This window comes from Coregonus clupeaformis, unplaced genomic scaffold, assembly GCF_020615455.1.
Source record: "Coregonus clupeaformis isolate EN_2021a unplaced genomic scaffold, ASM2061545v1 scaf2297, whole genome shotgun sequence".
Lineage (NCBI taxonomy): Eukaryota > Metazoa > Chordata > Actinopteri > Salmoniformes > Salmonidae > Coregonus > Coregonus clupeaformis.
Genome location: NW_025535751.1, coordinates 1 through 10000, shown reverse-complemented (window position 1 = coordinate 10000; position 10000 = coordinate 1). Strand labels below are relative to the sequence as shown.

At 49.7% G+C, this 10000-nt stretch overlaps 1 pseudogene; it reads right to left on the bottom strand.

Moving 5' to 3' along the window:
• LOC123488440 overlaps positions 1–5810 on the bottom strand; it is a 60886-nt pseudogene extending 55076 nt beyond the window's left edge.
• Between the last annotated feature and the right edge of the window lie 4190 nt (positions 5811–10000).

The following is a 10000-nucleotide window of genomic DNA, read 5'->3' as shown; positions in this document are numbered from 1 at the left end:
CGACCATCACAACAGGTCCCTTCCCCTTAACAACCATTACAACAGGACCCTTCCCCCTAACGACCATCACAACAGGACCCTTCCCCCTAATGACCATCACAACAGGAAGCTCTTCTCCCTAACAACCATCACAACAAGACCCTTCCCCCTAACGACCATCACAACAGGACCCTTCCCCCTAACGACCATCACAACAGGACCCTTCCCCCTATTCACCATCACAACAGGACCCTTCCCCCTATCGACCATCACAACAGGACCCTTCCTCCTATCGACCATCACAACAGGTCCCTTCCTCCTATCGACCATCACAACAGGACCCTTCCCCCTAACGACCATCACAACAGGACCCTTCCCCCTAACGACCATCACAACAGGACCCTTCCCCCTAACGACCATCACAACAGGACCCTTCCCCCTAACGACCATCACAACAGGTCCCTTCCTCCTATCGACCATCACAACAGGACCCTTCCCCCTAACGACCATCACAACAGGACCCTTCCCCTAACGACCATCACAACAGGACCCTTCCCCTATGACCATCAACAGGACCCTTCCCCTAACGACCATCACAACAGGAGCCTTCCCCCTAACGGCCATCCCAACAGGTCCCTTCCCCTTAACGACCATCACAACAGGACCCTTCCCCTAACGACCATCACAACAGGACCCTTCCCCCTAACGACCATCACAACAGGTCCCTTCCCCCTAACGACCATCACAACAGGACCCTTCCCCTAACGGCCATCCCAACAGGTCCCTTCCCCCTAACGACCATCACAACAGGTCCCTTCCCCCTAACGACCATCACAACAGGACCCTTCCCCCTAACGACCATCACAACAGGTCCCTTCCCCCTAACGACCATCACAACAGGAGCCTTCCCCCTAACGGCCATCCCAACAGGTCCCTTCCCCCTAACGACCATCACAACAGGACCCTTCCCCCTAACGACCATCACAGCAGTCCCTTCCCCCTAATGACCATCACAGCAGGAGCCTTCCCCCTATCGACCATCACAACAGGACCCCTTCCCCTAACGACCATGACAACAGGTCCCTTCCCCTAACGACCATGACAACAGGACCCTTTCCCCACCACCATGACAACAGGAGCAGTGGGTAGTGCACACAACATAGATACACACCTGTGACAGCTCTCCTCTCCTCTCAGCTGACCAGGATGGAGAAGGGATGGAACCTGGAGAACCAACCCATTCTAGAACCCAACCCATTCTAGAACACAACCCATTCTAGAACCCAACCCATTCTAGAACCCAACCCATTCTAGAACCCAACCCATTCTAGAACCCAACCCATTCTAGAACCCAACCCATTCTAGAACCCAACCCATTCTAGAACACAACCCATTCTAGAACCCAACCCATTCTAGAACCCAACCCATTCTAGAACGACAACCCATTCTAGAACACACCCATTCTAGAACCCAACCCATTCTAGAACACAACCCATTCTAGAACCCAACCCATTCTAGAACCCAACCCATTCTAGAACCCAACCCATTCTAGAACCCAACCCATTCTAGAACCCAACCCATTCTAGAACCCAACCCATTCTAGAACCCAACCCATTCTAGAACCCAACCCATTCTAGAACCCAACCCATTCTAGAACCCAACCCATTCTAGAACCCAACCCATTCTAGAACACAACCCATTCTAGAACCCAACCCATTCTAGAACCCAACCCATTCTAGAACACAACCCATTCTAGAACCCAACCCATTCTAGAACCCAACCCATTCTAGAACCCAACCCATTCTAGAACACAACCCATTCTAGAACCCAACCCATTCTAGAACCAACCCATTCTAGAACCCAACCCACACTCCCTCCCACTGGCTGAAGCAGCTGTCACTCACCTCTGCATCACCTGGTCCAGCAGCAGTGATTGGTTGTCCCTCAGCGAGAGGCGTGGCAGATCCAGGAAGTGTATGCCCCCTCCCTCGGTGCCGACACACAGCAGGTCACATGACCTCAACAGCAGCAGCACCGTCACACGGCTCGCACTGGAGGCAACACACACACATTATAAACACACACATTAATGTATGTGTGTGTTCCACGTCTCACTGTGTGTGTGTGTGTGTGTGTGTGTCTGGTGGTGGTGGTTTGTTTGTGTGTGTGTGTGTGTGTGTGGTGGTGTGTGTGTCTCTGTGTGTGTGTGTGTGTGTCTCTCTCTGTGTGTGTGTGTGTGTGTGTGTGTGTGTGTCTCTCTCTGTGTGTGTGTGTGTGTGTGTGTGCGTGCGTGTGCGTGTGCGCGTGCGTGTGTGTGTGTGTGTGTGTGTATGTATGTGTGTGTGTGTGTGTGTGTGTGTGTGTGTGTGTGTGTGTGTCTCTCTCTGTGTGTGTGTGTGTGTGCTCTCTCTGTGTGTGTGTGTGCGTGCGTGCGTGCGTGCGTGTGTGTGTGTACCTGCAGCTCTCTAGTCCAGGTCGTCCCAGGAGACTGTAGTTGTGTTTTTCTTCCAGGTAGACCACGCCTTCTCTCTTAGCCCCGCCCCTGTCCCGGGAAGCTCTGCCCAGCTCCCACAGGTGCAGCGTGTTGTCATCAAGCAGCGACAACAGACGGCCCTATCACAGAGCACAACACCAGGATGACATCACAGACCAGGTTAAACTACTTAACGCTTTAACTGTCCCACAAGGATTCCGCATTTTTTTGGGGGGTAAAATCAACAATTCCCTGCAAATTATGCGAGGGCTTGCATATTTAACCAATCACTGCACTATTTCCGCCATAAAACAATCTAATCATTGCATTATCGTATAAAACTGACCCAGTCGTCGCAGCACTAAATGACGGCTTGCGATTTAAACCATTCCGGGACAGTTAGGATATGCACACAAGCGCTCTACACACACGTGCACTGTAATATTGTTGTATGGTGGTATTATACATTTTGTATTGTAGCTATGTAGTGGTGTAATACTGTAAATCTGTCGATGTGCCCTTAAGCAAGGCACTTAACCCTAATTGCTCATGTAAGTCGCTCTGGATAAGAGCGTCTGCTAAATGACTAAAATGTAAATGTAAAATATGATGTACTGTTTTATATGTAATGTAAGTACTTTAATATGTTTGGACCCCAGGAAAAGTAGCTGCTGCCTTGGCAGGAACTAATGGGGATCCATAATAAACCCCAGGAAGAGTAGCTGCTGCCTTGGCAGGAACTAATGGGGATCCATAATAAACCCCAGGAAGAGTAGCTGCCGCCTTGGCAGGAACTAATGGGGATCCATAATAAACCCCAGGAAGAGTAGCTGCCGCCTTGGCAGGAACTAATGGGGATCCATATAACCCCCAGGAAGAGTAGCTGCTGCCATGGCAGGAACTAATGGGGATCCATAATAAACCCCCAGGAAGAGTAGCTGCTCCTTGGCAGGAACTAATGGGGATCCATAATAAACCCCAGGAAGAGTAGCTGCTGCCTTGGCGAACTAATGGGGATCCATAATAAACCCCAGGAAGAGTAGCTGCTGCCTTGGCAGGAACTAATGGGGGATCCATAACAAACCCCAGGAAGAGTAGCTGCTGCCTTGGCAGGAACTAATGGGGATCCATAATAAACCCCAGGAAGAGTAGCTGCTGCCTGGCAGGAACTAATGGGGGATCCATAGCAAACCTCCAGGAAGAGTAGCTGCTGCCTTGACAGGAACTAATGGGGATCCATAATAAACCCCAGGAAGAGTAGCTGCTGCCTTGGCAGGAACTAATGGGGATCCATAATAAACCCCAGGAAGAGTAGCTGCTGCCTTGGCAGGGAACTAATGGGGATCCATAATAAACCCCAGGAAGATAGCTGCTGCCTTGGCAGGAACTAATGGGGATCCATTATAACCCCAGGAAGAGTAGCTGCTGCCTTGACAGGAACTAATGGGGATCCATAATAAACCCCCCAGGAAGAGTAGCTGCTGCCTTGGCAGGAACTAATGGGGATCCACAATAAACCCCAGGAAGAGTAGCTGCTGCCTTGGCAGGAACTAATGGGGATCCATAACAAACCCCAGGAAGAGTAGCTGCTGCCTTGGCAGGAACTAATGGGGATCCCTAATAAACCCCCAGGAAGAGTAGCTGCTGCCTTGGCAGGAACTAATGGGGATCCATAATAAACCCCAGGAAGAGTAGCTGCTGCCTTGGCAGGAACTAATGGGGATCCATAATAAACCCCAGGAAGAGTAGCTGCTGCCTTGGCAGGAACTAATGGGGATCCATAATAAACCCCAGGAAGAGTAGCTGCTGCCTTGGCAGGAACTAATGGGGATCCGTAATAAACCCCAGGAAGAGTAGCTGCTGTCTTGGCAGGAACTAATGGGGATCCGTAATAAACCCCAGGAAGAGTAGCTGCTGCCTTGGCAGGAACTAATGGGGATCCGTAATAAACCCCAGGAAGAGTAGCTGCTGCCTTGACAGGAACTAATGAGGATCCGTAATAAACCCCAGGAAGAGTAGCTGCTGCCTTGGCAGGAACTAATGGGGATCCGTAATAAACCCCCAGGAAGAGATAGCTGCTGCCTTGGCAGGAACTAATGGGGATCCAATAAACCCCAGGAAGAGTAGCCGCTGCCTTGGCAGGAACTAATGGGGATCCGTAATAAACCCCAGGAAGAGTAGCTGCTGCCTTGGCAGGAACTAATGGGGATCCGTAATAAACCCCAGGAAGAGTAGCCGCTGCCTTGGCAGGAACTAATGGGGATCCGTAATAAACCCCAGGAAGAGTAGCTGCTGCCTTGGCAGGAACTAATGGGGATCCATAATAGACCCCAGGAAGAGTAGCTGCTGCCTTGGCAGGAACTAATGGGGATCCATAATAAACCTCAGGAAGAGTAGCTGCTGCCTTGGCAGGAACTAATGGGGATCCATAATAAATAAAAATACAAATTTACTGCATAATATGGTTCAATCAAACTGCGGCAACAAACTTTTCCCCTCAGCGCATTTTCATGACAAATTGGACAAAATCATCGCATATTGTCATGCAAAATGTCACAATTGCTGGAGCAAAATCAACCATTTTAGGCCGCAGATCTAACAAAACATGTGGAGGGACTGACTAACTGCATTATACCAGAAGCCTTTTGGTGGCGTTAAGACAGATTTGGTTGCCCCACCCCCCACCCCTCCCACAAAACATTTTACTGGTCCCAGTCTTGGAGGCGGAGAGAACATTTTTTGTTTGAAAGTAAATTGATCCGCGGGCCTCCAAAAAGAGGGCAGCGGGCCGGCCACTAGTTGCCCATCCCTGACCTAAATATTGGCTGAAATTCTGGAGAAATCCCAGATCTCTCAAATGGGAACAAAACTGTCACATAGGACCTCCTCATCTCAGCATATCTGTAGAAGAAGTGAACTCAGTTTTACCTGGCCTACAGGAAGTGAACTCAGTTTTACCTGGCCTACAGGAAGTGAACTCAGTCTTACCTGGACTACAGGAAGTAAACTCATTCTTACCTCTCCTACACAAAGTGACCACAGTCTTACCTGTCCTTGGAGGAAGTGACCTCACAGTCTTACCCATCCACGGAGGAAGTGACCTCACAGTCTTACCTGTCCTTGGAGGAAGTGACCTCACAGTCTTACCCATCCTTGGAGGAAGAGACCTCACAGCCTTACCTGTCCTACAGGCAGTGACCTCACAGTCCTACCTGTCCTACAGGAAGTGACCTCTCAGCCTTACCTGTCCTACAGGAAGTGACCTCACAGTCTTACCTGTCCTTGGAGGAAGTGTATCTGTGCTACGACTGCAGCGTCTCTGTGTAGTCCTGTAAACTCCACCCCTGGAGCGCCATAACTAACAGAGAAGAGTCAAGGAATACAACACACAGCTACTATATATATATACAGCTATATACACACAGCTACTGTATATATATATATATATACACAGCTATATACACACTTCCACAGAGAGAGAGGAGAGAGAGAGAGAGAGAGAGAGAGAGAGAGAGAGAGAGAGAGAGAGAGAGAGAGAGAGAGAGAGAGAGAGAGAGAGAGAGAGAGAGAGAGAGAGAGAGAGAGAGAGAGAGAGAGAGAGAGAGAGAGAGAGACAGGGAGAGAGAGAGAGAGAGAGAGACAGAGAGAGACAGAGAGAGAGAGAGAGAGAGAGAGAGAGAGAGAGAGAGAGAGAGAGAGAGGAGAGAGAGACAGAGACAGAGACAGAGAGAGAGAGAGAGAGAGAGAGAGAGAGAGAGAGAGAGAGAGAGAGAGAGAGAGAGAGAGAGAGAGAGAGAGAGAGAGAGAGAGAAGGAGAGAGAGAGAGAGACAGAGAGAGAGACAGAGAGAGAGAGGGAGAGAGAGAGAGAGGAGAGAGAGAGAGGAGAGAGACACAGAGAGAGAGAGAGAGAGAGAGAGAGAGAGACACAGAGAGAGAGAGAGAAAGAGACAGAGAGAGAGAGAGAGAAAGAGTACAGAGAGAGAGAGAGAGAGAGAGAGAGAGACACAGAGAGAGAGAGAGAGAGAGAGAGAGAGAGAGGAGAGAGAGAGAGAGGGGAGAGGAGAGAGAGAGAGAGACACAGAGAGAGACAAGAGAGACACAGAGAGAGAGAGAGAGACACAGACACAGAGAGAGAGAGAGAGAGAGAGACAGAGAGACACAGAGAGACAGAGAGACAGAGAGACAGAGAGACAGAGAGACAGAGAGACAGAGAGACAGAGAGAGAGAGACAGAGAGAGAGAGAGAGAGAGAGACAGAGAGAGAGAGAGAGAGAGAGAGAGAGAGAGAGAGAGAGAGAGAGAGAGAGAGGAGAAGGAGATTTGAAGAGAGAGCAGGTGTTAAAAGCGTAGTTATATTATTGGTGTTTAAACCAGCAGCTATAAACAAACAACTTAGTCTACTATAATTAAACACCCGGATGACGCAGCATGCAGCAGTGTGTGTATGCGAGGAAAATGAACAGTCATCCTTAAATAGTGTAGGAATCCTCTATCTACATAGTGTAGGAATCCTCCCCATCTCTACATAGTGTAGGAATCCTCCCATCTCTACATAGTGTAGGTAATCCTCCCATCTCTACATAGTGTAGGAATCCTCCCATCTCTTCATAGTGTAGGAATCCTCCCATCTCACATAGTGTAAGAATCCTCCCATCTCTAACTAGTGTAGAATCCTCCCATCTCTACATACAGTCTTAGGAATCCTCCCACATCTCTACATAGTGTAGGAATCCTCCCATCTCTACATAGTGTAGAATCCTCCCATCTCTAAATAGTGAGGAAACCTCCCATCTCTACATAGTGGAATCCTCCCACATCTCTACATAGTGTAGAACCTCCTCTCTAAATAGTGTAGGAATCCTCCCATCTTCTAAATAGTGTAGGAATCCCTCCCATCTCTACATAGTGTAGAATCCTCCCCATCTCTACATAGTGTAGGAATCCTCCCATCTCTACTAATAGTGAGAATCCTCCCATCTCTACATAGTGTAGGAATCCCCTCCCATCTCTACATAGTGTAGGAATCCTCCCATCTCTACATAGTGTGGAGAATCCTCCCATCTCTACATAGTGTAGGAATCCTCCCATCTCTACATAGTGTAGGAATCCTCCCATCTCTACATAGTGTAGGAATCCTCCCATCTCTAAATAGTGTAGGAATCCTCCCATCTCTACATAGTGTAGGAATCCTCCCATCTCACCATAGTGTAGGAATCCTCCCATCTCTAAATAGTGTAGATCTCCATCTCTAAATAGTGTAGGAATCTCCCATCTCTACATAGTGTAGGAATCCTCCCATCTCTAAATAGTGTAGGAATCCTCCCATCTCTCTACATAGTGTAGGAATCCTCCCATCTCTACATAGTGTAGGAATCCTCCCATCTCTACACAGCAGCAACAGAGATGATTAAACACACTAGAGATGCCAGCAGGCCAGAGGTGTACCAGGTAACAACAGAGATGATTAAACACACTAGAGATGCCAGCAGGCCAGAGGTGTACCAGGTAACAACAGAGATGATTAAACACCCTAACCCTAACCCTAACCCAGCCCCAGGACAACAACAACAACAACACAATTAGACCCAACCAAATCATGAGAAAACAAAAAGAGAATTACTTGACACATTGGAAAGAACAAACAAATAAACAGAGCAAACTAGAATGCTATTTGGCCCTAAACAGAGAGTACACAGTGGCAGAATACCTGACCACTGTGACTGACCCAAACTTAAGGAAAGCTTTGACTATGTACAGACTCAGTGAGCATAGCCTTGCTATTGAGAAAGGCCGCCGTAGGCAGACCTGGCTCTCAAGAGAAGACAGGCTATGATAAACTCCCTTATCTACTGGGTGAAAAACCACAGTGTGCCATCACAGCTGCAAGATTTGTGACCTGTTGCCACAAGAAAAGGGCAACCAGTGAAGAACAAACACCATTGGAAATACAACCCATATTTATGTTTATTTATTTTCCCATTTGTACTTTAACTATTTGCACATTGTTACAATGTATATAGACATACTATGACATTTGGAAATGTCTTTATTCTTTTTTTTGGAACTTCTGGAGTGTAATGTTTACTGTTAATATTTATTGTTTATTTCACTTTTTTACTATCCACTTCCTTGCTTTGGTAACGTTTATCATACGTCTTCCATGACAATAAAGCCCTTTAAATTGAAATTGAATTGACTGAATTGGAGAGAGAGGGAGGGAGGACAGAGAGGATGTGGGGAGAGAGGCAGAGATGGGAGTACCCTGTCTTTATGATGAATGAGCTGTGAGCAATCAGGACAGGACTGGGACACACACAGCACACTCAGCAGTGTAGTCCAGCTGCTCCCTGTTCCTGACATATTCCAGCAAACCTCAGCTGTCTCTCTCTCTCATCCCCCAGCCTTCTCTCTCTCTCTCTCTCTCTCTGTCCCTCCTCCCCTCTCTCTGTCCCTCCCTCTCTCTCTCTGTCCCTCCCTCTCTCCTCTCTATCCTGGGGCCTTCTCTCTGTGTCCCTCCCTCTCTCTCTCTCTCCCTCCTCTCTCCCTCCCTCTCTCTCTCTCCCTCCCTCTCTCTCTCTCTCTCCCTCCCTCCCTCCTCCCTCTCCCTCTCTCCCTCCCTCCCTCCCTCCCTCCCTCCCTCCCTCCCCTCTCTGTCCCTCTCCCTCTCTCTCTCTGTCCTCCCTCTCTCTCTGTCCCTCCTCTCTTCTCTCTCTATCCTGGGCCTCTCTCTCTCTCTGTGTCCCCTCCCTCCTCTCTCTCCCTCCCTTTCTCCCTTCCCTCTCTCCCTTCCTCTCTCTCTCCTCCCTCCCTCCTCCCTCCCTCCCTCCCTTCTTCTCCCTCCCTCTCCCCTCTCTCCTCCCTCTCTTCCTTCCCCTTCCTCCCTTCTCTTCTCTTCTCCTCTCTCTCCTCCTCCCTCTCTCTCTCTCTTCTCTCTGTCCCTCTCTCTCTGCTCCTCCCTCTCCTCTCTCTCTCTCTGTCCCTCCCTCCTCTCCTCTGTCTCCTCCCTCTCTCCTCTGTCCCTCCCTCTCTCCTTCAACCCTCCCTCTCTCTCTCCCTCTGCCCCTCTCCCTCTGTCCCTCCCTCTCCTGTCCCTCCCTCTCTCCCTTTCTGTCCCTCCCCTCTCCCTCCGCCTTCTCTCTCTCTCGCCCCTCCTCTCTCTCTCTCTCTCACCTCTGGGCCTCTCTCTCTCTCTCTCTCTCTGTGTCTCTTCCTTCTTCTCTCTCCCTCCCCTCTCTCTCCCTCCCTCCTCCCTCCCTTCTCCCTCCCTCTCTCTCTTTCCTCCCTCCCTCCCTCCCTCCCTCCCTCCCTCCCTCCCCCTCCCTCTCTCTCTGTCCCTCTCTCTCTCTGTCCCTCCCTCCTCTCTCTCTCTGTCCCTCCCCTCTCCCTCTTGTCCTTCCTCTCCCTCTGCCTCCCTCTCTCCTCTGTCCTCTCCCTCTCCTGTCCCTCCCTCTCTCCCCTGTCCTCCTCTCTCTCCCAACCCTCCCTCTCTCTCTCTTATCCTCCCCTCTCTCTGTCCCTCCCCTCTCTCTCTCTCTGTCCCTCCCTCCT